The sequence below is a fragment of the Saimiri boliviensis genome, chromosome 18 (assembly GCF_048565385.1).
Source record: "Saimiri boliviensis isolate mSaiBol1 chromosome 18, mSaiBol1.pri, whole genome shotgun sequence".
Taxonomy (NCBI): Eukaryota; Metazoa; Chordata; class Mammalia; order Primates; family Cebidae; genus Saimiri; species Saimiri boliviensis.
The window spans coordinates 49,260,035-49,286,138 of record NC_133466.1 but is presented as its reverse complement, the minus strand read 5'-3'; the positions used below and the strand labels follow the sequence as shown (position 1 = coordinate 49,286,138).

Sequence of the window (26,104 nt, the reverse complement as noted above, 5' to 3'; positions counted from 1 at the left end):
AGCCAAGGCAGGATCAGGGCAGCAACAGAAACGCGAGACGAAGACCAATCACAAATGACTCAGCCCACCATCTGCCGATGCTTAAATAGCCCCGTGCCCACCTCCCCCAGCCTTGGATTGGGCTCCCAGAATAAGAAACAGCTGTACTTTTACACAGGTGTGCCCACCTGTGACTCCCTTGGAGGTTAATGGCTATTGGAGAGCTCAGGTGGCCTTGCTGTGGTCCTTTCCACGCTGGGGAGAGCTGGGCAGCTGAAGAACTTCCTCCCATGTCTTTAGTGAGACTAAATCCCTAGCTGAGCTGAAACTGAATTTTCCTCCTATGTGGGAGGGGAAGTCTTATGTTTCCATAGTCAGAGTTCGCTTGCACGTGTCCTATATTAATGACATACTTTTGTAATTGATGAGTCCTTTCATCTCTTAGGAGAGCTGTGGTTAGAAAAGGCTTTCTGTACACTAACTCAACAGGACCTAATTATAAGTTTCCTTTGGAGCAGCTGAAACCCATAGTAAGCTATGGGTGTTAGAGACAGGCCTCTTGATTTCGCTAGTCTTTAGAGTTTTATTAGTTATTTCACCTTTCAAGAGGACTGTAGTCTCCACACAGAGTGAAGGTGATATTTGATTCCTAAAGCTGAGAACAGGTGTTGGGATATGTCTGCTGTGAAAGATGGACCATTGTCACTTTGCACGCTTTTAGATGATCCAAACTGAGGAATTACATCTTCTGGTAAACACATTTCAGATAGCATGGGGAATGTCTTGATCTAACCAGTGAAGGTATCAGTAAGCATTAGCAGATATTTAAAGGTGCCTGAGTAAATCAGAGTTTTCAGTCCTCACCTGGAGAGGCTTCTCAATGTTGGACAGGTTAAACTAGAGGAGGAGAAAATTGCTGGCTGTTTGGGTTATTTCAGGCACAGAGCTCAGGGCAGGTTCACCTGTTTTAGTGTCTTGAAAAGATTTAAGGTAAGATTTAAGATTTAAGATAAACCAATGAGACATTAACTGAAACAAAGAATCCCTTCTAGGGTGAAAACAATCATGTAAGTGCTTAACTATTTTCCTACGATTAGTATTTGGAATTGGTAATGTATTACCATGAGTCAGCCAGCCAGAGGGTTCTGGACTAAACTGCAATCCCTGGCCCATTCTTCAGAGCCTTCTGGCCCAGCTCTAGGCATGCTGACCGGCATGCCCATCAGCTTCGGTGCAGTGACCTTGACTACTGTATTTGCAAGGGCGTTTTCTTTTACATGGTCAATCTCTCTTTTGATGTCCTCTGCAGTGAATTATAGTCACTTTTCTTTGGTACCCAGGCAGCATTCTAACAAGCTCAAAACCTGAGCGATGTTGTATGGAAAGGCCCTTTGTGGTCAGGAGTCCCTACCCATTCCAAATTGCAGCATAAGTATGAAACACTGAAAAGTCATACTTAGAATCAGTGTAAATGTTAACTTTTAAATCCTTCCCCAACTGCAGGGCTCTGGTAAGTTCAATTAACTTAGCTTTTGGAGCTGTGGTAGAGGCCAGCAAGACATGTGACTTGATTAACTTGTGCTGACTAATCAGAGCATATCTAGCCCTCCTGTTATCCTGATGCATGAAACAACTTGCATCTGTTAACCACTCTTCCTTGGGATGGTCAAGGAGCTCATTCTGGCCCACTAGAATAAATTTGTTTCATAACCTGTGACATGGTTTGGCTCTGTCTCCAGTCAAATCGCATCAGTTATAGCTCTCATAATTCCCCTGTGTCTTGGAAAGGACCCAGCTGGAGGTAATTGAATCGGGGAGTGGGGCGGGTCTTTCCCACACTGTTCTTGTGACAGTGAATAAGCCTCATGAGATCTGATGATTTTATTTTAATTTCATTTTATTTTTTGAGACACAGTCTTGCTCTGTTGCCCAGGCTGGAGTACAGTGGCATAATGTCGGCTCACTGCAGCATCTGTCTCTTGGGTTCAATGGATTTTCCTGTCTCAGGCTCTTGAGTAGCTGGGATTACAGGTACCCACCACCATGCATGGCTAATTTTTGTATTTTTAGTAGAGACGTGATTTCACCGTGTTGGCCAGGCTGGTCTCGAACTCCCGACTTCAGGTGATCCACCTGCCACCTTGGCCTCCCAAAATGCTGGGATCACTCCCCTTTATAAAGGAGAGTTTTCCTACACAAGCTCCTTTCCCTGCTGCCATGTAAGAGATGTAACTTTTGCTCCTCATTTGCCTTCTGCCATGATTGTGAGGCCCCACCAGCCATGTGGAACTGTGAGTCAATTAAACCTCTTTTATTTATAAATTACCCAGCCTCAGATATGTCTTTACTAGCAGCATGAGAACAGATGAATAACAACCTGTATGCTGGGAAGGCTGGGAGCACCTGTGTGCTCTGGCAGATAAGGAGTTGGGTTTATAGTTTGTCAGACTTCAAGGGTTATCTCTAGAGTGTCTAGCGATAAGGACTGATACTTTAATAAATGTTCTCCTATAATCCACTGGTGCCCTTTAGCTTCTAGGACCACCTTTTATTAACGTGGGGTCAAAAAACCTTTAGGCGCTTTCCTAATGTTTATTAACCTTGCCTACTAGAAAAGTTGTAGCAGCAACTGCGCTAAGAAATCTAAGACACCCTGAGCCCACCTGGTCTATCTGCTCAGAAAAGTCGGCTACTGGCCTTGGAGTGTTTCCCAGTTTTGGGACAAGATTACTCAAGGCCTATGCCTTGCTTTTTGGCCACATAAAGAAAAAATGGTTTATCCAATTTGTGGACACCCAAGGCTGCAGCAGAGACTAATTTCTCTTTGAAAGTACTGAAGGTTACCTTGCAGTTCAAATTACATTGAAGAAGCTCTAATATTTTCCTTTTAGTGTTCTACATAAAGGCTTGGCTACATATCCAAATCTGGGCACACATAAGCTGCAGTACCCAACTGTCACCTAAAAAGGCCCACAGCCATTTGTTGGACTAGGACTCTTGGATGACTAAAAAAACTTTTTTTCCTTCAAGGGATGTTGATCAGTTCCAGAGGTTAAGATAGATTCCAAATATTTGAGTCTTTGAGTCATAATCTGAGTCTTGTATGGTGACACCCTATAGCTGCCATTTCCCAGGAAATATATCAATTTAACAGTATTATTATCTGAGTCATTTTTAGTCAGGCTAGCAATGAGCAAGTCATTTGCATACTGAATAATTGTGCCCCTTTGCAATTGTGAATTTAAGTCCTTAGTTAGAACATTTTCAAATAATTGGGGCTAATTAAGAACTCTTCAGAGAGGACTGTCCAGGTTAGTTTGGAGGCTAAATGAGTATCTGGATCAGTCCATTCAAAGGCAAACATATGGTGAATCTGGATGCATTGAGATGCAGAAAAATGTGTCTTTCACATTTAAGAATGTAAACCAGGCCGGCGCGGTGGCTCAAGCCTGTAATCCCAGCACTTTGGGAGGCCGAGGCGGGTGGATCACGAGGTCGAGAGATCGAGACCATCCTGGTCAACATGGTGAAACCCCGTCTCTACTAAAAATACAAAAAAAACATTAGCTGGGCATGGTGGCGCATGCCTGTAATCCCAGCTACTTAGGAGGCTGAGGCAGGAGAATTGCCTGAACCCAGGAGACGGAGGTGGCAGTGAGCCGAGATCGCGCCATTGCACTCCAGCCTGGGTAACAAGAGCGAAACTCCGTCTCAAAAAAAAAAAAAAAAAAAAAAAAAAGAATGTAAACCAGCTTGCACTCCCCGAGACTTGGGTAAGAATTGGGGACAATGGGGTGTACGGAGACAAGAACTGCATTTATTAATGCTCTAAGGTTTCTGACAAATCTGTAGGCTTTTGATCTGGTAACATGCGAGCATTGTAAGGAGATTCTCATGGTCTTAATAAGTCATATGGCAAGAATTTGGCAATAAGGGGTTGAATTTCCTCTCATGCTCCCTGCCTTAAAGTGTATTGTGTTTTCCGGGGGTGAGGAGCATGAGGCTGAAGTTGGATTTGAATGGTCTTTAGTGTGTTTCCCAGAGCCTGGGTGGCCCAAACCTCAGGATTTACTTGAGATAACACCTCAGGTGGTAAATGTGACACCTATTCTTAACTTCTTCCCCTCCCCCAGGGGTCAGGAACAAAAGTAACATTTAATCTGCTTTATGAATACACCACTTATTTCTCAAAGACAGAGAAAGAATATTTCCTTCCATTTAGGTATCATATATATATATATATAGAGAGAGAGAGATCTTCTTTATAATATATATTATATATTTATTATAAATTATATTATCTATCATTATATATATATTAAAGAATATATATACACTACTTATTTCTCAAAGATAAAGAATATTTCCTTCCATTTAGGCATTCCTAAATTGCTGCCCAGTGAACCCTAAGCTCTCGGAGGAGGCCAAGGCAGAGCAGAGCCCTCAGGTGGCGGGTAATGCACTTGACCCTGAGGACATCAGGTGCCAGGCCCGCCAGTCCCCGCCGGCGCCCGAGCCGCCTCTGCAGCGTAGGCGTGGCGCCGGCAGCAAGTGGCCGGACACCCCAGACCAGGCCCGCGCCCCCAGCAGCAGGGATCCTGGGGCCGGGCGCCCAGGCGGCAAAGTCAGGCAGTCGCCCCACCAGCAGCCACTCCATCTCATAGGTGTGGATGCAGAGTCCCCAGCGCAGGGGCCCAGGATCCAGAGAGGTTTCCAAGAGGAGCGCACCCTCAGGCCAGATGAGCTGTGCACTGCGCGACCCTGATGCCATCCCAGGGAAGCTCCGCCATCACGCGCCGGTGCCAGAGCTGCACCTGCAAACTGCGCATCAGGCATGGGAAGCAGTGGGGCCGGGAGGGCTGCGCGCCTGCAATCCTGCGCCTGTGGTCCTGGGGCCGCCCGGGGAGCCCAGGAGAACCCGGAGCCCAGGGGCGCTTGCTCAGAGCTGCGGCTCCACCCGCCTGCGCGCGCATGGGGGTGACTTCGGGAGCCAGGGGGGCCACCGCGGGGCAGGCGCGCGCGTAACGACTTCGCCGGGCTCGCTCGGAGGCTGCAAGCTTGCTGCTGATGGCTGTGGTGGACCCGGCTGGATCGCGGATTCCGGGCTAGAAAGCAGATTTGCGGACTGGGGGTTGTATCGGGGATTTGGGGCTGGGGTGGGGGGCGGCGAAAAGGTGACAGGGGACCGGGCGCGGTGGCTCACGCCTGTAATCCCAGCACTTTGGGAGGCCGAGGCGGGTGGATCACGAGGTTGAAAGATCGAGACCATCCTGGTCAACATGGTGAAACCCCATCTCTACTAAAAATACAAAAAATCAGCTGGGCATGGTGGCACGTGCCTGTAATCCCAGCTACTCAGGAGGCTGAGGCAGGAGAATTACCTGAACCCAGGAGGCGGAGGTTGCGGTGAGCCGAGATCGCGCCATTGCACTCCAGCCTGGGTAACAAGAGCGAAACTCCGTCTCAAAAAAAAAAAAAAAAAAAAAAAAAAAAAAAAAAAAAAAAAAAAAAGGTAGCAGGGAACAGCCGCTGCTCAGGAGCGAGTGGTTGGAGATCTGAGAAGTCACCGCCATGAGGAAGTTCCTCCGCCTCGGAGCCTCAGGGGCCAGGCGGTCCTGGGCTCCATAGACTGGACTACACGGCTTCCGCGCTCCGAATTCGGGACGCGGAAGATCCACAGCGGCGACTGTCAGCGGCGACACTGCAGAGGTGGAGCCGCCCGGAGCGCGGGAGCTGAGACCTGGACGCCCGGACAAGCCGCGCAGGTAGCGGGGCTCAGTCCGGGGTTGGGGGGAGCCCGAGGCCCGGCTTCTCCTTGGGACCGGCCCTTGGAGGGCGCCGAGCACCCTCGGAGCAGCCAAGCCAAATGGAGCCTCAGCTACTTTCTTTTCTTTTTTAATTTTTATTATATATATACACACGTATGTATACATATAGATGTATACATACGTGTGTATATATATATTTAAAGACGGGGTTTCACCATGTTGGTCAGGCTGGTCTTGAACTCCCGACCTCAGGTGATCGGCCCCCCTTGACCTCCAAAGTGCTTGGTTTACAGGCTGAGCCACCGCGCCCGGCCTCAGCTGCTCTCTATCCCTCCGAATTCCCGGGCTGCAGCACTTGGTGGGGAATGCGAACGATTTAACTCATTAAGTTAAGCAAACGCAGAATTTTGCTGTTGTTCTTAACCTTCACGTTTAAAGCACGGTGTTTTATACATTATAGGAGGTGCCTAATGAGAACTCATTCCCCCATCAAAAATACCGGGAGTCATTTTCAGTAAGCGAAGAGTTCTCAGGTAAAACTGCCCGTTTGACATCGATACCCGCCTGCGTAGATCGGTTCTTTACTGAAGGTTCTCAGAGGGAAACTTGGAAGTGGGAGTGGGTTCTGTGTTCCTCAATGGGAAGAACATGTTTCTCAAAATGTGAGCTCTTTCTGTGTTTGTCAATTTTACATAAACAGAATGAAAATATGAAGGTTTTAACATTGCTGCATGACACCTGCTGTCTTTTAGTATTCTGATGACATTTTTAAAATTTTCATAATGGAGTGAAAAAACATTTGTTTCTCTAGATATTAAAATGTGCTATTAATTTCTTCAATTAATTGTTTGCTAACAGCTGGAAAGACAGATCAATGCATGGAATAGTACAGGAAATCCAGAAATACTGAAATTATATAAGATATATGTAAGAATTGATCATGTTAACAGTTATGAATGGAAAAGGATTAATTATTGATGAAAACATGCCTGCTTTTTGAAGAAAACTAATAAAATTGTATGCCACAAACATGAGTTCCTGATGGAATACAGATTGAAATTTTTACATATGCAAGTCACAAAAGTACCAGCAGAAAACACAAATGCTTATTTTACAGGTACATTTTATGTTGAGAAAGGCCCTCCTAAGAATTACCTCACAGGCAGGCATTCTGAAGTTTGATTTAGCAAACTAAAGATTAAAACTGCCTCTGTAGCAGGAAAAAAAAATAGAACGTACTTGAAAAGTATTTACTATATTATATATATTCAGATGAAAAGTGTGTTTTCATTTTACAGGGAATTCATTATATATCATATGTATACAGTACTGATATGTATAACATATGTTACAGATATATATATATTAGTTATATATACAAATTAGATAAAATTTTAAATATATATACGCATTAGATGAAAACTGCATCTTCATTTTACAGGTAATTTTTTCAAATCACAACTTTAAAAGTGAGTAAAATACTTTTTTTCAGATCCAGGTTACTTATGTACATAGGAAAAAATCCTTTGTGTCCCTGGTATAAGAATTTAAATTAAAAGAGGAATGAAACTGTTTTCTGTTCAATATGTGTGAGGATGTTTGGTACTGCTGCTTAAAGTTTAAGTTACCTATTACTTTTCAAATAGATAATTGGTGGCAAGTACTACATTTAAAAAATGTGTATACCCTTTACCCATCAGTTCCATTGTTGAGAAATGTTAAGTTGTTGAGAAATGCTAACTGTATGAATATTGTGAAATGCTGAGTGTATGATAAAATATATTGTTTGCTAGGAAGAAAGATGGCAAGGAAAACCTAGCTGCCTCCCCCACTCCGAGTGGAAGATGACTTGGGGCACTCAAACGTGGCAGGACAATATATAAATATCACACACTGGTTAAAACAATTCTTGAAGTGTGGGACATCTGACCCTGCCCCATGGCTTCCTTGTGGAGAATGCTTTTAGTTGGCCTGTGGTCAGTGGTAAGTGGGCACCAGCTGCCTACTTGGTATATTTTTGTGTTATGAGAAAATACTGGGCATCTGTTTGTTAATAATCATCACCTGTTCAGAGAGAATAATTGCATGGGTCAGGGTCTGCCTGAGGCCCACAGCCTGGAATGCTGTCAGCCCCCTGGGGCTGTGAGCTCGGAAGGCTGCTGGTCCTTTGGATAGCTCACTTTGTTGTTCTCTCTGGGTGTCTGCTTCTCAATTCCTTCCGCACCACCTGGGTGGAGGTCTCTATGGCTGAGCTGGTACTCAGTATTGCATTATACTAAAATACCCTTAGGAAATAGAAATACATGTACTTTGTTTTTTGCAGCACTTATTTTAAAAAGAACACATAAATAAATAAATTTCTGTTGCATCCACAGGATGGAATATGTGACCACTGAATCTGACAATAGATATAGAAGTATGTTAATGTGCAAAGATGTATTTTGTTATAGCCAGCAAGGAGAAAAGAATCAGTCTGATTATACATACACACAACATACCATGGTCTTGTGTTAGCAAAAAAGTATGCAAAATATAAAATTTGTAATTTCTGAGCCTTTGTATTTTAAGTAAAGTTTTTTTTTTCTTTTTCTTATCTTTGATTGCTACAGTGAGCATGTATAACACTTTTAGTAAGAGTTTATTATTAATGGAATAATCCTTGGGGAGAGAGGAATACGAATCTTGTACAGATAAAAATAATTTCTCACTTTATATTTTTATCATTATTGTGTGTCATATTTGAACTTTTTCCCTCTTCAGAAATAAAAAGGGAATGTTTTTATCTGTGTTTCCAGATTTTATGTATATAATTATGTACATATGTTTTTATATATATGGATTTATTCCATATATTGTAAACAATGATAGATTAATCATTTCATTTTACTTGTATTCTTTAAAAATAACAAATATAAGTAATTATTATTGCAAAAATGCTGCTTTATAGAAAATACATTTATATTAAATGTATTTTATTTAAAAATATTGAACTCCCCATCTGTGTTAATCCATTCTTTCATTTCATTTATTCATCAAATGTAACCTGAGTACCTACTATGTAGCAGACATATTCTACTATCTCTCAGGACCCTTCCATCCTTAAAAACTTCATGTTTATCTGTACTGTCTGCACAAGCTGAGAGATTTGAAATGGGGATATTAGGACTTATTCTCATTTAAACTTTATCTCCCACCTTTCAAACAAATGAATTTCTGAAGTTAGGAAATAGAAGATAACCTTTAACTGCCCTTTCAAACATTTATCATTTTAAAATACTAATATTAATTAATGGAAAGTCTGGTTTGCATATATTCTGTAAAAATGAGTCATATCTATTCATTTGAATCAGGAGATTCCTTTGACTTCAAACTGTTTGAAAATCAAATAATTAAATTGTTTAAAAAATGTATTATTGTTATTTCAATGCTCTTTCCCCACAGTACCTTTAAGAACTAAAATGTATTTAAGTGCTGCTTATATGCCTAGAACTGCCCTAGACTTGCTGAGTATACCATATTCTGCTTAACATAAAGTCTCATGGATTGCGTGATGCCCCATTATTTTATATATCAATAAAATAATTTTTAAAATGCTACCCGTTATAGTTGTAATAAATCATGAATTATAGGTGGCATTCCAATATTAGAGGTGTTAAAATGTCACCTATTTAAGTCATACTACAAAGTAGGTATAATTGTATTATTTTACTTAATTAAAATGTCATTATTAAGTAGTAGTAATAGTAAGAATGATAACATCTGGCTGACTGCAGCGGCTCACACCTGTAATCCCAGAACTCTGGGAGGCTGAGGTTGGAGGAAAGGGATAACTCTATGAGCCAAAAGCAAAGTAATACGCTTTAGAAACGAAGCAGGCTGGAAACCCACAGTGGCAAAGCAAATAGAATTTCCAGCTGCCTCTGGTAGCCCCTTCCTGGAAGTAGTCACAGCCCAGGGTGTTCAGACTTCTTCCTCTCTTTTTTGTTTGTTTGGGGGTGTGTGTGTTGTTGATGTTGTTTGCTTTAAAAAAAAATCCCTTTCCCTGCTTTTTTGTCACAGTAGCCTTTGTCGCTTCAAACACTGCAAGTGTTCTTTAAAAAAAATATATACACACACACATATTTATATATATATATGCATATATATATATATATATATATATGCATATATATATAAAAATATGTGTGTCTCAACCTTTCAATTAAAATGCAGCATGTCCAAAACTTGATATCTAGTGAGATGAGATGGACAAAGGAACCCTTGTCACTGCATGTCTTCTTGCCCCAGCCTTCACCTTGCACACAGCAACAGACAATGAGCAAAGCCACTTCCTTCTGGACTGAAATTCTGAATATTGGATATTTTTGTTTTCTTCTCAGTGACAGGGGAACATATTTGGGTCTAATGTATCTGTGACCCAGATGCTTCTTTTTCTGGAATGCATTTATTTTGTAGCAAACATTTATATCCATTATTTTTCACTGTCTTTTGAAAATAACTAGGCAATATCTCATCTGAGGTAGGCCATCTCCAGTGGTTGTATTCTTAGGGAGAAAAGCTAATCTGTTCTCTTTCCACTGCATTCCAGGAACAGTAAGAGGACGTTGTGCATGAATAATTTGTTTCCACACTACAAAGTGGGTAATAAGCAGATTAGTAAAATTAATTCTGCTTCACTCCAATAACAATCTCCTCCACCTCATTTTTTCTCTACAAACGTATTTGTCCAGCAGAAGAATCCCAGGCTTCTTAGGGAACCCAGTGATTTTTCACACCTTAAATCTGTTAAAACTTCATGTTTTCTTCTGCAACATGCATAGTTCAAACATACAAAGATGAAGCAAAGTCAGACACATTCCTGAAGGAACCCAAGAAATTTCTCTTTCTCTCTCTAGAACAAAATGAATTCTTTAGACCATCAGTTCTAACCTTCAAAAACCAAACCTGTTTGTGAGATCTCCTTTAAATACTACTGTAGACCCCAGGGTTTATTCACTAAATATTTTGGATACTTGTTTTATTTGGAAGCAATTTTTTGGAACTTTAGTATTTGTATTAATATAAGGGAGAAATGTTGAAATCTGTCTATGCCATATGTGCCTCTGGCTTATTGCACAAATAATTGTAGCCTCAGGCTAAACTTTGGTTTCTGTCTCTAATTTTTGTCAGAATAAATACAACTGATCTCAAAACATCTGCTTTTATTGTAGGGACTCATGCTTCCATCTCCATTCCTCCCTCTTTTCTTGCAATCTGGGTGGAAGTTCTTTGATATGAACGTTGTAACCACCTTCACACTCCCATGTCCTCTATCAGCACATTCAGACTTACCCAGTCAAGGCTGTCATCTAAGGCCACGGATTTTTCAGGAATCATTATTTTGCTGTGATGTTGTTGGCAACCCTTTGACTTATTTTATCACCCCAGGGTTCTTTTCATTTTAGGAGCCCAAGAGGGCAGAAAAAGAAGTAAGTGAGTAATTAAACCCTCTGACTCAGGAGATTCTCCCCTTGCGTTAAGCAATGTTGTAGAACATCGCATGTAGTAAGCTCCTAGCAGATGAGCCACGTGGCTGCCGAGCACAAATGCCTGCTTGCTGCTGTGAGCTCAGAGACCATCATTATTAGTCTTTTCCACTTCTGGAGGGAATAATCAGGGCCACTTAATAACCTGTAAGTCATACAGAGTTAAAGGTGTTTCCCCAAAACACTGAGGACAGAATGAAAGGTGACAAGTGTTAGCCACAGGTCAAAAGTGCAGGAAAGTCTCTCAGTGTGTGTTATTGGAGAATTGCAAGTCTTTTTTCTTTTGGAAGCCTCCCTAGAATGGGGTCAAGGATCTGCCCATTCTAGGATGAAAAATTGGGATATTAGACACCCCCAAATATTTATCCCAAGCCTTCATTTAGGGTTCTTAGTTTGCTCAACCATTACATTCTCAAATGCTAAGCAGGGCATTTGAATCTCTCCACAGTCCATATCAGCACTGTCTTTTGAAGTTGAGTTTCTCATTATTTTCACCTGACACATCTTATTTATCCCACACCCACCCCATAACATGTCGTACTCACTGTTATATTTGAGACAAGACTTGAATTTTACTCTGCCTGGAGCGCTCCTCACATGCCTTGTCCAGATCCAGTTCTGATTCATTCCTCAGCCATGCATCAGTCATTGGGGGCTATGTTAAACCATTGTGACAGACAACCTAATTTCAGTGGCTCAAAAATCTTCTTCCTCATTTATTTACATCTCATTATGGGTCAGGTGAGAGGTAGGTCTGTGCTATACCGTCCTAACACAGGAATCCAGGCTGAGGGAGGTACCATCAATAAGATCCCCATTGCTATAGAAAGGAGAAAAAACATGCTCAATAGAACTCTGCTTCCTGGAGATTCCTCCTGAAAAAGTCACATTATTTTTTTCTCACCTCCATTGGCAAAAATAAAATAAAATCATGTGGCCATGCAAAAATTTAATTAGGTGGGCTGGAACAGTCAGAGTGCATTCATAAAAAGTAAACTGAAAATATTTGGAGAACAGCACCAATGACTATTGTGAATGCCAGCATGCGTCCCAAACAACTCAGTACTGTTACCCTCCGAACTTTTCATGGCTTGCAAAGTATTAGAGCTTTATTTATTTATTTATTTATTTATTTATTTATTTATTTATATTGCATTTTAGGTTTGGGGGTACATGTGAAGAACATGCAAGATTGTTGCATAGGTACACACATGGCAGTGTGATTTGCTGCCTTCCGTCCCCTCACCTGTATGTGTCATTTCTCCCCATGCTGTCTCTTCCCACCTCCCCACCCCCCGTCCCTCCCCCATTTCCCCCCAACGGACCCCAGTGTGTAGTGCTCCCCTCCCTGTGTCCATGTGTTCTTATTGTTCAACACCCGCCTATGAGTGAGAACATGCGGTGTTTGATTTTCTGCTCTTGTGTCAGTTTGCTGAGAATGATGGTTTCCAGGTTCATCCATGTCCCTACAAAGGATGTGAATTCATCGTTTTTGATGGCTGGGTAATATTCCATGGTGTATATGTACCACATTTTCCCTATCCAGTCTATCATCATTGGGCATTTGGTTCCAGGGTTGGTTCCAGGTCTTTGCTATTGTAAACAGTGCTGCAATGAACATTCATGTGCCTGTGTCCTTATAGTAGAATGATTTATAATCCTTTGGATATATACCCAGTAATGGGATTGCTGGGTCAAATGGGATTTCTATTTTTAGGTCCTTGAGGAATCACCACACTGTCTTCCACAATGGTTGAACTAATTTACACTCCCACCAACAGTGTAAAAGTGTTCCTATTTCTCCGCATCCTCTCCAGGATCTGTTGTTTCCAGATTTTTTAATGATCGCCATTCTAACTGGTGTGAGATGGTATCTCAATGTGGTTTTGATTTGCATTTCTCTAATGACCAGTGATGATGAGCATTTTTTCATATGTTTGTTGGCCTCCTGTATGTCTTCTTTTGTAAAGTGTCTGTTCATATCCTTCGCCCATTTTTGAATGGGCTCGTTTGTTTTTTTCTTGTAGATCTGTTTTAGTTCTTTGTAAATTCTGGATATCAGCCCCTTATCTGACGGGTAGACTGCAAAAATTTTTTTATTTTTTTATTTATATGTATTTTTTGAGACGGAGTTTCGCTCTTGTTACCCAGGCTGGAGTGCAATGGCACGATCTCGGCTCACCACAACCTCCGCCTCCTGGGTTCAGGCAATTCTCCTGCCTCAACCTCCTGAGTAGCTGGGATTACAGGCACGCGCCACCATGCCCAGCTAGTTTTTTGTATTTTTAGTAGAGACGCGGTTTCACCATGTTGACCAGGATGGTCTCGATCTCTTGACCTCGTGATCCACCTGCCTCAGCTTCCCAAAGTGCTGGGATTACAGGCTTGAGCCACCGCACCCGGCCAAAATTTTTTCCCATTCTGTTGGTTGCCGATTCACTCTACTGACTGTTTCTTTTGCCGTGCAGAAGCGGTGGAGTTTGATTAGGTCCCATTTGTCTATTTTGGCTTTTGTTGCCATTGCTTTTGGCATTTTGGTCATGAAGTCCTTATCTATGCCTATGTCCTGAATGGTTTTGCCTAGATTTTCTTCTAGGGTGTTTATGGTGTTAGGTCTGATGTTTAAGTCTTTAATCCACCTGGAGTAAATTTTGGTTTAAGGTGTCAGGAAGGGGTCTTGTTTCTGCTTTCTGCACATGGCTAGCCAGTTTTCCCAACACCATTTATTAAACAGGGAATCCTTTCCCCATTGTTTGTTTTTGTCAGGTTTGTCGAAGATCAGATGGTTGTGGGTATGTTGTATTTCCTCTGAGGCCTCTGTTCTGTTCCATTGCTCTATATCTCTGTTTTGGTACCATTACCATGCTGATTTGATTACTGTAGCCTTGTAGTATAGTTCGAAGTCTGGTAATGTGATGCCTCCTGCTTTGTTCTTTTTGCTTAGAATTGACTTGGCTATGCGGGCTCTCTTTTGGTTCCATATGAAGTTTAAGGTGTTTTTTTCCAGATCTGTGAAGAAGGTCATTGGTAGCTTGATGGGAATAGCGTTGAATCTGTAAATTACTTTGGGCAGTATGGCCATTTTCATGATGTTGATTCTTCCTAACCATGAACATGGAATGTTTCTCCATCTGTTTGTATCCTCTCTTATTTCGTTGAGCAATGGCTTGTAGTTCTCCTTGAAGAGGTCCTTTACATTCCTTGTTAGTTGTATTCCTAGGTATTTTATTCTCTTTGTAGCAATTGTGAATGGCAGTTCGTTCTTGATTTGGCTCTCTTTAAGTCTGTTGCTGGTGTACAGGAATGCCTGTGATTTTTGCATATTGATTTTGTATCCTGAGACTTTGCTGAAGTTGCTTATCAGTTTCAGGAGATTTTGGGCTGAGACGATGGGGTCTTCTAAATATACAATCATGTCATCTGCAAATAGAGACAATTTGACTTCCTCCTTTCCTATTTGAATACCCTTTATTTCTTTTTCTTGCCTGATTGCTCTGGCTAGAACTTCCAGTACTATATTGAATAGGAGTGGTGAGAGAGGACATCCTTGTCTAGTGCCAGATTTCAAAGGGAATGCTTCCAATTTTTGCCCATTCAGTATGATATTGGCTGTTGGTTTGTCATAAATAGCTTTTATTGTTTTGAGATATGTTCCATCAATACCTAGTTTATTGAGGGTTTTTAGCATAAAGGGCTGTTGAATTTTGTCAAAGGCCTTCTCTGCATCAATTGAGATAATCATGTGGTTTTTGTCTTTGGTTCTGTTTATGTGGTGAATTACGTTTATGGACTTGCGTATGTTGAACCAGCCTTGCATCCCCGGGATGAATCCTACTTGATCATAGTGGATGAGCTTTTTGATATGCTGTTGCAATCAGTTTGCCAGTATTTTATTGAAGATTTTTGCATCTATGTTAATCATGGATATTGGCCTGAAATTTTCTTTTCTTGTTGAGTCTCTGCCGGGTTTTGGTATCAGGATGATGTTTGTCTCGTAAAATGATTTGGGAAGGATTCCCTCTTTTTGGATTGTCTGGAATAGTTTCAGAAGGAATGGTATCAGCTCCTCTTTGTATGTCTGGTAGAATTCGGCTGTGAACCCATCTGGACCTGGGCTTTTTTTGGGTGGTAGGCTCTTTATTGCTGCCTCGACTTCAGACCTTGTTATTGGTCTATTCAGGGTTTCGACTTCTTCCGGGTTTAGGCTTGGGAGGATACGGGTGTCCAGGAATTTATCCATTTATTCCAGGTTTACTAGTTTATGTGCATAGAGTTGTTTGTAATAATCTCTGATGATGGTTCGGATTTCTGTGGAATCTGTGGTGATATCCCCTTTATCGTTTTTTATTGCATCAATTTGGTTATTCTCTCTTTTCTTTTTTATTAATCTGGCTAGTGGTCTGTCTATTTTATTGATCTTTTTGAAAAACCAGCTCCTGAATTTATTGATTTTTTGAAGAGTTTCTTGAGTCTCTATTTCCTTCAGTTCTGCTCTGATCTTAGTTATTTCCTGTCTTCTGCTAGGTTTTCAGTTTTTTTGATCTTGCTCCTCTAGCTCTTTCAATTTTGATGATAGGGTGTCAATTTTAGATCTCTCCTTTCTTCTCATGTGGGCACTTATTGCTATATATTTTCCTCTAGAGACTGCCTTAAATGTGTCCCAGAGATTCTGGTATGTTGTGTCTTCATTCTCGTTGGTTTCAAAGAACATCTTTGCTTCTGCCTTCATTTCATTGTTTATCCAGTCAACATTCAAGAGCAAGTTGTTCAATTTCCATGAAGCTGTGCGGTTCTGAGTTAGTTTCTGCATTCTGAGTTCTAACTCGATTGCACTGTGGTCTGAGAGACTGTTTTTTATGATTTCCGTTCTTTTGCATTTGCTGAGGAGTGATTTATTGCCAATTATGTGGTCAATTTTAGAGTAGGTGTGATGTGGTGCTGAGAAGAATGTATATTCTGTGGATTTGGGGTAGAGAGTTCTGTAAATGTCTATTAGGTTTGCTTGTTCCAGGTCTGAGTTCAGGTCCTGGATATTCTTGTTGATTTTCTGTCTGGTTGATCTGTCTAATATTGACAACGGGGTGTTAAAGTCTCCCACTATTATTGTGTGGGAGTCTAAGTCTCTTTGTAAGTCACTAAGAACTTGCCGTATGTATCTGGGTGCTCCTGTATTGGGTGCGTATATATTTAGGATCATTAGCTCTTCTTGTTGCAGTGATCCTTTTACCATTATGTAATGTCCTTCTTTGTCTCTTTTGATCTTTGTTGCTTTAAAGTCTATTTTCTCAGAGATGAGAATTGCAACTCCTGCTTTTTTTTGCTCTCCATTTGCTTGGTAGATCTTCCTCTATCCCTTTATTTTGAGCCTTTGTGTATCCTTACATGTAAGATGGGTTTCCTGGATACAGCACACTGATGGGTTTTGGCTTTTTATCCAATTTGCCAGTCTGTGTCTTTTGATTGGGGCATTTAGTCCATTTACATTTAGGGATAGTATTGTTATGTGTGAATTTGATACCGTCATTTTGATGCTACCTGGCTGTTTTGTTGGTTAGTTGATGCAGATTCTTGATTGTGTTGATGCTCTTTTAACATTTGGTATGTTTTTGAAGTTGCTGGTACTGGTTGTTTCTTTATATGTGTAGAGCCTCTTTCATGAGTTCTTGTAGTGCAGGTTTGGTGGTGATGAAATCTCTGAGTACTTGCTTGTTCGCAAAGGATTTTATTTTTCCTTCACTTATGAAGCTTAGTTGGCTGGATAGGAGATTCTGGGTTGAAAGTTCTTTTCTTTAGGATGTTGAATATTGGCCCCCAATCTCTTCTGGCTTGTAGCATTTCTGCTGAGAGATCTTCTGTGAGTCTAATGGGCTTCCCTTTGTGGGTAACCTGACCTTTCTCTCTGGCTGCCCTTAGCATTTTCTCTTTCATTTCAACCCTGGTGAATCTGACGATTATGTGCCTTGTGGTTGCTCTTCTTGAGGAATATCTTTGTGGTGTTCTCTGTATTTCCTGTATTTGAATATTGGCCTGCCTTGCTAGGTTGGGGAAGTTTCCCTGGATAATATCCTGAAGAGTATTTTCCAGCTTGGATTCATTCTCTTCATCACATTCAGGTACACCTATCAAACGTAGATTAAATCTTTTCACATAGTCCCACATTTCTTGAAGATTTTGTTCATTCCTTTTTGCGCTTTTTTGTCTGTTCTTGCCTTCTCTTTTTATTTCATTGAGTTGAACTTTGACCTCTGATATTCTTTCTTCTGCTTGGCCAATTTGGCTGTTGAAGCTTGTGCATGCTTCACAAAGTTCTCATGTGTTTTTTCAGCTCCATCAATTCACTTATATTCCTCTCTATGCTGTCCATTCTCGTTAGTATTTCGTCCAATCTTTTTTCAAGGTTCCTAGTTTCTTTGCATTGGGTTAGAACATGTTCTTTTAGCTCACTGTAGTTTCTTACTACCCACCTTCTGAAGTCTGATTCTGTCATTTCATCACCCTCCTTCTCCATCTGGTCTGGTTCCCTTGCTGGTGAAGAGTTGTGATCCCTTTTAGGAGGAGAGGTGTTCTGGTTTCGGGAGTTTTCATCCTTTTTGTTCTGGTTTCTTCCCATTTTTGTGGGTTTATCCACCTGTTGTCTTTGTAGTTACTGTCTTTCAGATTGGGTCTCTGAGTGAGCTTCTAGTTCGTGGATGCTGAAGTTACTTTTTTTTTTTTTTTTAAGCTTTCCTTCTAACAGTCTGGCCCCTCTGCTGTAGGACTGCTGAGGTCCTCTCCAGGCCCTGCTTGCCTGGGGATCACCTGCAGCAGCTGCAGAACAGTAAGGGTTGCTACCAGTTTCCTCTTCCGCTATCTTTGTCCCAGAAGGATGCTCGCCAACTGTCAGTCCATTCTCTCCTTTATGAGGTGAGTCTTCGGATCTATGGGGGTCAGAGAGCTACTTGAGGAGACAGTCTATCTTTTATTGGGGCTTAAGTCCTGAGCTGTGAGCTCCATTATTCATTCAGAGCTGCTGGGCAGGTACGTTTAGGTCTGCTGCAGCTGAACTCATAAACCACTTTTTGTTCCCAGGTGCTCTGTCCTGGGGAGTTAGGGCTTCATGAGTTTCCATTGTGCTGCTGCCTTTGTTTTTTCTTTCAGGGCTGCCCCGCCCAGCTAGCAGCCCACCTGGCCACTGTCTGCCTGCAGAGGCTTTGTTGAGCTGCTGTGGGCTCCGCCCAGCTGCCCCGTGCTCTTCCCTGGAGTCCTGTTTATATGGGCATAGTTAGAACTGTCTCGGCAATGGTGTCCCCACCTCTGTTATGGCGGACTCTCTCTGTTGTGGCAGGTTGCCTCAGCAACAGCGAGTCGCCTCGGCAACGGTGGCCTGCCTCTGTAGTGGTGGAGAGTCTCAGTAATGGCGGACACCCCTCCCCCACTGAGCTGGACCATCCCGGGTTCAGCTGTGCTTGCTGTGAAGGGCTCAACCCAGAGAGTTTTTAATTACTGTTTTTGTTTTCGTTGTTGTTGGGGGTTGGGGAGGTGGGACCAACTGAGCCTGATCACCTGGCTCCCTGACTCGGAGTCTTTTCTTTTATTTTTCAAGTTGAACGACCCAGCGTTCCAGTCGCTTATTGAAAAGGTGCCAGGATCTCCCTTGCTGCGACTCACTGAGTCGGCTCAAACAGCAGCACTGGCTCCTGGCAGATTTTTTGCCAGGAATCTCCTGGCCTGGCTCACTATTTCAGATGAATGGGCAACTCTGCCGTCTCAGGGCTCCAATCACCGGCTAAGAGGGCTCCCAGACCAGCAGCTTTTGTTCGGAGAACTGCCGCGACAGGGCGTGGTCAAAGCAGCCGCGCGGGCCAAATCAGCCCCATGGGGGCCAAAACAGCCACACCGGCCGGAACAGCAGTGCTGGCGACCCCTCTGCCTGGGTATCTCCTGGTCTGTGGGCAATAAAAATTCGTCTGGAAATGCGGCGTCCACTCACCCTCTGCACTTTCACTGGGAGCTGAAGTCCTGAGCTGTTCTTAGGTGGCCATCTTCCCAGAATTCCCAACAATGCATTTTTCTAATACAGGATACTAGCTGTGGCACTGGCTACCTTGACACGTCTTCATATTTTCTTCTAACAGGCTATCCAATTTCAGTGATCTTTTAACAGGCATTTTGAGATTCGGGGAGGCACCACTGCCGCTGAATAAACGAACCCAGCAACTTCTGAGAACAGAAAATTGGCCAAAGGAAAAGCCAGAAGCATGAAAAGTGCGCGCTGGATGCTGCGTCACGCCCACCGCGGCCTAGAGCTTCTTATCTGAAGCCATAGCACTCAGAAGGACTGCAAAATACATAATGACATCTCCTTTAGGATGTCCTTAGAAAATCCAAGGAAAAGAAGTTACATAATTCAAAAGTGCTCTTGGGTACAGCTGTTTAGTGCTAGGTGGTAAGATTAGAGATAGATCGTAAAGATAACAATAGGGTTAGGGTTAGGATTAGGGTCTGGGCCAGAGTCAGGGCTGGAAGTATGGTTAGAGGTGGGGTCATGGTCAGGGTCAAGATCAAAGTCAGGGTCAAAGTAAGGTTCAGAATGAGGGACCGAGGAAGGGATTGGGGTTTAGGGTCAGGGTCAAAATCTAGACACAGGGTTAGGGTTAGGATTAGAACCAGAGCTTTGTTCTGAGGACCCACCTGAGGAGAGGCCATGACTTTGGAGCATCTGGTAGTGTGTCCACAGTGAGGAGCAGCATTTTGTCCTCAAGACTGACCTGGGGAGACATGACTGCAGGCCAGGTGAGCAAGGGGAGGCAAAAGCTTCCTGTCTGCTCCCGGTGTGCTGAGACAGGAAGTCCACCATGGGCTTTATTTTCGTATGTCATATTCTACAAGTCTTGTTTACAAAGGCATCCCTTGCTTGAGGCTTTAGCTGCTCATCATCATAACATATGGTAAGATTTGGGTTTGTTTCTCGGGCAAGATCTCCATATAGAGAAAAGAGAAATGCTTAGAGCCACGATTAGGACATGGGGATGAAAGCTGGGGGTGGGTGGGCGTCTTTCAAGTCACCCCAAGCCTGAGGCTGGAGGAAACATGTGCACCCCCTGTAAACACTTTTATTCATGTTTTAGTCATTTTTCTTACTTTTCTTAAAGTAGGCAAAACAGCATTGAAAATTGAAAAGTAGGTATATTAAAACTTGCAACATTAAGTTTAAATGTATTATTTGTACCTCATCATTTTTTAATTTGCTGAGGAAATCTATCAGACAAAACAGGCAGAGACTTAAAAGAGAGGCAGGAATGTGAAGACGTCCAAATTAAAATTCCCTGCACAGGACCCTTGGGCTGTTTTCCTGCACGATCAGCCTGCTCCTCTCGAGGCCTACCTATTTTCTCTACAATAAGCTCTTTCCACTCTATTTATTTCCAGCGACGTTATCTGCCATCTTTGTACTGGCTCTTGGTGAAAACCTTTCTTCCAAGTTAGACGAGAACTGGGACATGAGCGCTCTCCAACAATAGCTCCATTTCAGTTTAAATTTCCAGGGCTCTGGGTGCTGAGTAACCGGCACTCCGACTTCAGGTGGTGCAGAGGGAGGCCAGCAGGGGGCGCCAGCCATCACACTGAGCAACAAGGCACTACAGTGCGCCCAGCAGCCGGCAGGGGGCGTGCTGCCATTACACCGTGAGCAAGAAGGCCCGGCAGTATCGGCACCACACCGTGAGCGGGAGGACCCTGCATTGCACTGGTTGCCAGCAGGGGCCGTGCTGCCACTACACTGAGCAACAGGGCCCTGGTGCCCGGCAGCCAGCAGGGAATGTGTGTCACCGCACTGTAAGAGGGCCCTGCAGTGGCCTTAGCCGCCAGCAGGGGGCGTGGGCACAGCACCGCGAGCAAGAGGGACCTGCAGTGCCTGGCAGCCAGCAGGGGGCGCCCCAGCTCGCCGGCATGCGTGGCATCACAGCGCCTGCGTGCCTCGCGTCACAGCGCCTGTGTGCCTCGCGTCACAGCGCCAGCGTCCGTGACGTCACAGGGCCTGCGTGCCTCGCGTCACAGCGCCTGCGTGGTGCGTGACGTCACAGGGCCTGCGTGCCTCGCGTCACAGCGCCTGCGTGCCTCCCGTCACAGCGCCTGCGTGCGTGACGTCACAGCGCCTGCGTGTCAGTGCCTGCGTGCGTGACGTCACAGCGCCAGCGTGCGTGACGTCACAGTGCCTGCGTGCCTCGCGTCACAGCGCCTGCGTGCGTGACGTCACAGTGCCTGCGTGCCTCGCGTCACAGCGCCTGCATGCGTGACGTCATAGCGCCTGCGTGCCTCCCGTCACAGCGCCTGCCTGCCTGGCGTCACAGGGCCTGCGTGCCTCCCGTCACAGCGCCTGCGTGCGTGACGTCACAGCGCCTACGTGCCTCGCGTCACAGCGCCAGCATGCGTGGCGTCACAGTGCCTGTGTGCCTCACGTCACAACCCCTGCGTGCGTGACGTCACAGGGCCTGCGTGCCTCGCGTCACAGCGCCTGCGTGCGTGACGTCACAGCGCCTGCGTGCCTCCCGTCACAGCGCCTGCGTGCCTCCCGTCACAGCCCCTGCGTGCGTGACGTCACAGCGCCAGCGTGCGTGACGTCACAGCGTCTGCGTGCCTCGCGTCACAGCGCCTGCGTGCATGATGTCACAGGGCCTGCGTGCCTCGCGTCACAGCGCCTGCGTGCCTCCCGTCACAGCCCCTGCGTGCGTGGCGTCACAGGGCCTGCGTGCCTCGCGACACAGCGCCTGCGTGCGTGACGTCACAGCGCCTGCGTGCCTCCCGTCACAGCGCCTGCGTGCCTCCCGTCACAGCCCCTGCGTGCGTGACGTCACAGCGCCAGCGTGCGTGACGTCACAGCGTCTGCGTGCCTCGCGTCACAGCGCCTGCGTGCATGATGTCACAGGGCCTGCGTGCCTCGCGTCACAGCGCCTGCGTGCCTCCCGTCACAGCCCCTGCGTGCGTGGCGTCACAGGGCCTGCGTGCCTCGCGACACAGCGCCTGCGTGCGTGACGTCACAGCACCTGCGTGCCTCGCGTCACAGCGCCTGCGTGCGTGGCGTCACAGCGCCTGCGTGCCTCGCGTCACAGCGCCTGCGTGCCTCGCGTCACAGCGCCTGCGTGCCTCGCGTCACAGCGCCTGCGTGCGTGGCGTCATAGGGCCTGCGTGCCTCCCTTCACAGCGCCTGCGTGCCTCGCGTCACAGCGCCTGCGTGCCTCCTGTCATAGGGCCTGTGTGCGTGGCGTCATAGGGCCTGCGTGCCTCCCTTCACAGCGCCTGCGTGCGTGACGTCACAACGCCTGCGTGCCTCCTGTCACAGTGCCTGCATGCGTGACATCACAGCGCCTGCGTGCCTCGCGTCACAGCCCCGACGTGCCTACTGTCATGGCCGTCTGCAGAGTTGCCTTCTGAGTACAGACCTCGGGGGCCTATGCAAGGGTGAACCTGCCTGCTCCTCAGCACAGACCCCCGGGCAGGGCGGCGGGGGCATCGCGAGGGTGGAGCTGCGTTCTCCTCAGCACAGACCCGAGGGCGCTGCAGACGCAGACCTGTGTTCTTAGCACAGACCTCGGGGACCCGGCGTCCACGGTAAAATCCCTCTGGTTTGCAGCCCTGGCTGCCGAGGGTCAGAGACTAGCGAGAAGGTCTCGGCGTGGAAAACCGGACACCAAACTTCCCTCTGAATTCTGCGCACCCAGGTTCTTCCCAGCCAGGGCCGGGGGCTGCAGTCTGAGGTCCACAGCGCAGCCTCAGAACACAAATGGCGCGTTCCCAGGACAGATGTGACATCCGGAATACGACACGGCACCCGCGGCGCTCACGGAATCTGAGGCACGGCCTCAGGACCGAAATGTGACTGTGAAATGTGCGCTCCCCACGCGGCCCTGCCAGTACAGCGGTGCTGGTAACAGCACTGACGTGTCAATGCAAACGTGGGAACTAACCTATGGCGAGGATTAGGGTTCAGGGTGAGGGTTAGGGGTACAGTTAGGGGTTATAGGTCACGGATTAGGGGTTAGAAGAAATTTAGGCACAATAGATTTAAAGTTTGTCTGAGGAAAGGAATGATCTATGAATCACGCCTGAAGCACCAGAACAGAAAACAGGGCTTGGGGCTTCGAGCTCTTAGTGGCGGCAGCTAAGTGAGGTTTCTCACTGGCTCCAGCTGGGCGGCCGCCTTCTGTGGGGACGGTTCCCTCAGCATCCCTAGTCATACAGTCAACTGGCGGCTGCGCATTTTGTCATTGACTGTGGTTGGTTTGTTAATTTTTTAAGTCTAAATGCGTCCAAGTTTGGTCTCCATTTGCTTAGGGAAGACTTCAGGCTAACGGGCTCCTCCTTTTTTGCTTAAACATATCAAAACCCTAATTCACTTTCATTTTACTTTCCTGGCGTTAATCGAAGTAAATTCACATTTTTATTGCTATTCAGAAAGTTGGTTTATTTGGCAACCTATTTGTGGTGGTGCATAAAATAGTGTCTTTTAATCACTGGCATCTTAGATGAAATATGTTAACTCTGTTAAACCTTGTTATTAAACCATAGCAGGTATTGAGTTTCTTTTTTTTTTTTTTCTCCTAGGCTTCAACCATTTAAAATACACTCAAGCATCTCCTAATGAGGTGGATATTTTCTGAGAAATTTGTCCTTATTGATTTCATCTCTCTGCCAACACCATAGAATGTCCTTATACAACCTGGATGGTGTAGCCCACTCCACATGTAAGTTATATAGTGTAGCCTGTTGCTCCCAGCCTACAAACCTGTATAGTACGTCTCTTCTGAATGCTGTAGTTAACTGTCACACCGTGGTGATTGTGGATTGTGATCCCAAAATATCTGAGACAGGTCTCAGTCAATTGCCAAAGTTAATGACAGTGCCCATGACACAGCCTCAGGAGGTCCTGACAACCTGTGCCCAAGGTAGTCAGTGTAGAGCTTTTATACATTTTAGGGACACATGAGACACCAATCAATATGTGTAAGATGTACAGTTGTTTGGTCCAGTAAGGCGGAACAACTAGAAGCAGGAAGTGTGGATGCTTCCAGGTCAGAAGTAGATAAGAGACAAAAGGTTTCATTCTTTTGAATCTTTGATCAGCCTTCCACTGAATACGTGGTTTAGTCTGGCTTAGTGAATCTGCATTTTTACATATACAATAGGGCAGAGGAATGGTGCGATCTGGACCCACCACAACCTCCGCCTCCCAGGTTCAAGCGATTCTCTTGTCTCAGCCTCTCGAGTAACTGCGATTACAGGCATGCACCACCATGCCTGGCTAATTTTTGTATTTTCAGTAGAGACGGGGTTTCTCCATGTTTGTCAGGCTGGTCTTGAACTCCTGACCTCAGGTGATCCACCTTCCTTGGCCTCCCAAAGTGCTAGGATTACAGGCATGAGCCAACATGCCTGGCCAGGAAGCATATTTTGATTCTGAGATTGTCAACTGTATTTCTGGCATAACTTCTTTTCCTTGGAGTAGTAAATACTGCTTTGGTATTTTATTACACAAATAAAGTGCAGATCCCTTTTTATCATTACATTCGTTACTAGCTATATTGACATCTACATTTAGAAACATTCCAGAGTCTGGGCTTCCAGGAATTCTTTGTGATCCTCTAAAAGGTAAATTATTTTTTCCCACAAGACACAGTGACACCTAACATCACATTGAATGTCCTGCCACTTTTGTTTCTCTAGTTTCATCAGTTTCTGCAAAGCATCTTTGGGGGAATATCTTCCCTTTAAACTCTTCTGTATTAGAAATCATGATGAAATATTGAAGGATTGTGGTCACAAATTCTGTTTACATTTTTCCTGTCTTTGAATATTTTTTTCCAGTGGCAGATATTTGCTTCTGTTTTATTGTAGCCAAAAGGGATGCTGGGAAACAAAATAAAGAAGGCATTCATTAGAATAAGTGATCCAGTCACAATCAATTTGCTATTTGAACTTTTTTTTTTTTAAACACAGTAATACTTTTGAAAACATCCAGCCGTAAATTGAAATAGTCTCCAAAATGTGAATTTTTTCCCTTGTTCTAAGGTGACCAGCTTTCCTGGAGAGTGAACCATACCACAAGAAAAAAGATATGATAATTATGTTTAAATGAATGTATTGTTTTAATATAAAATGTGTAAAAGAGACATTTCCTTGAAATTATCTATTAGTTTGCATAATTTACTTTGCAGCATCATGAATGCTCTTACTTTAAAAAGTAGGAACAGTTAGTGTCAATTACTACTTCCTGGTACAAGTAAGCAGACATTTTTTAAAAAAATTATAATTTTTTAATAAAGGTTTTATTTTAAATTAGTTTTAGACTCACACAGAAATTGGGAAGAAAATGCAGATTTTCCATGTAGACCCAACCGAGTTTCTCCTCTTAGTAACATATCAACATGTATCATATGTTATTAACATCTTTTTTTTTTTTTTAGATGGAGTCTCATTCACCCAGGCTGGAGTGCAGTGGTGTTACCTCAGCTCTCTGCAACCTCTGCCTCCTGGGTTCAAGCAACTCTTCTGCCTCAGCATCCCAAGTAGCTGGGATTATAGGCAGCTACCATCCCACCCAGCTAATTTTTTATATTTTTAGTAGAGATGGGGTTTCACCATGTAGGCCAGGTTGGTCTAGAACCCCTGACCTCAGGTGATCCTCCCATCTTGGCCTCCCAAAATGCTGGGATTACAGGCATGACCCACCATGCCTGGCCAACATCTTATATCATTTGTTACAGTTAATGACCGGATATTACTATATAGGCTCACATTTTATTTGGTTTCCCTTAGTTCTGCCTTTTTCTGTCCCAGGATCCTATCTGGGATCCCACA

At 44.4% G+C, this 26,104-nt stretch overlaps 1 long non-coding RNA gene across 1 annotated transcript; it reads left to right on the top strand.

Moving 5' to 3' along the window:
• The first annotated feature begins 10,333 nt into the window (after positions 1-10,333).
• LOC101031632 (uncharacterized) lies at positions 10,334-10,774 on the top strand. The gene is made up of 2 exons (XR_746373.2): positions 10,334-10,384; positions 10,481-10,774. It is a non-coding gene; the product is annotated as an uncharacterized LOC101031632 (long non-coding RNA).
• The last annotated feature ends 15,330 nt before the right edge of the window (positions 10,775-26,104 follow it).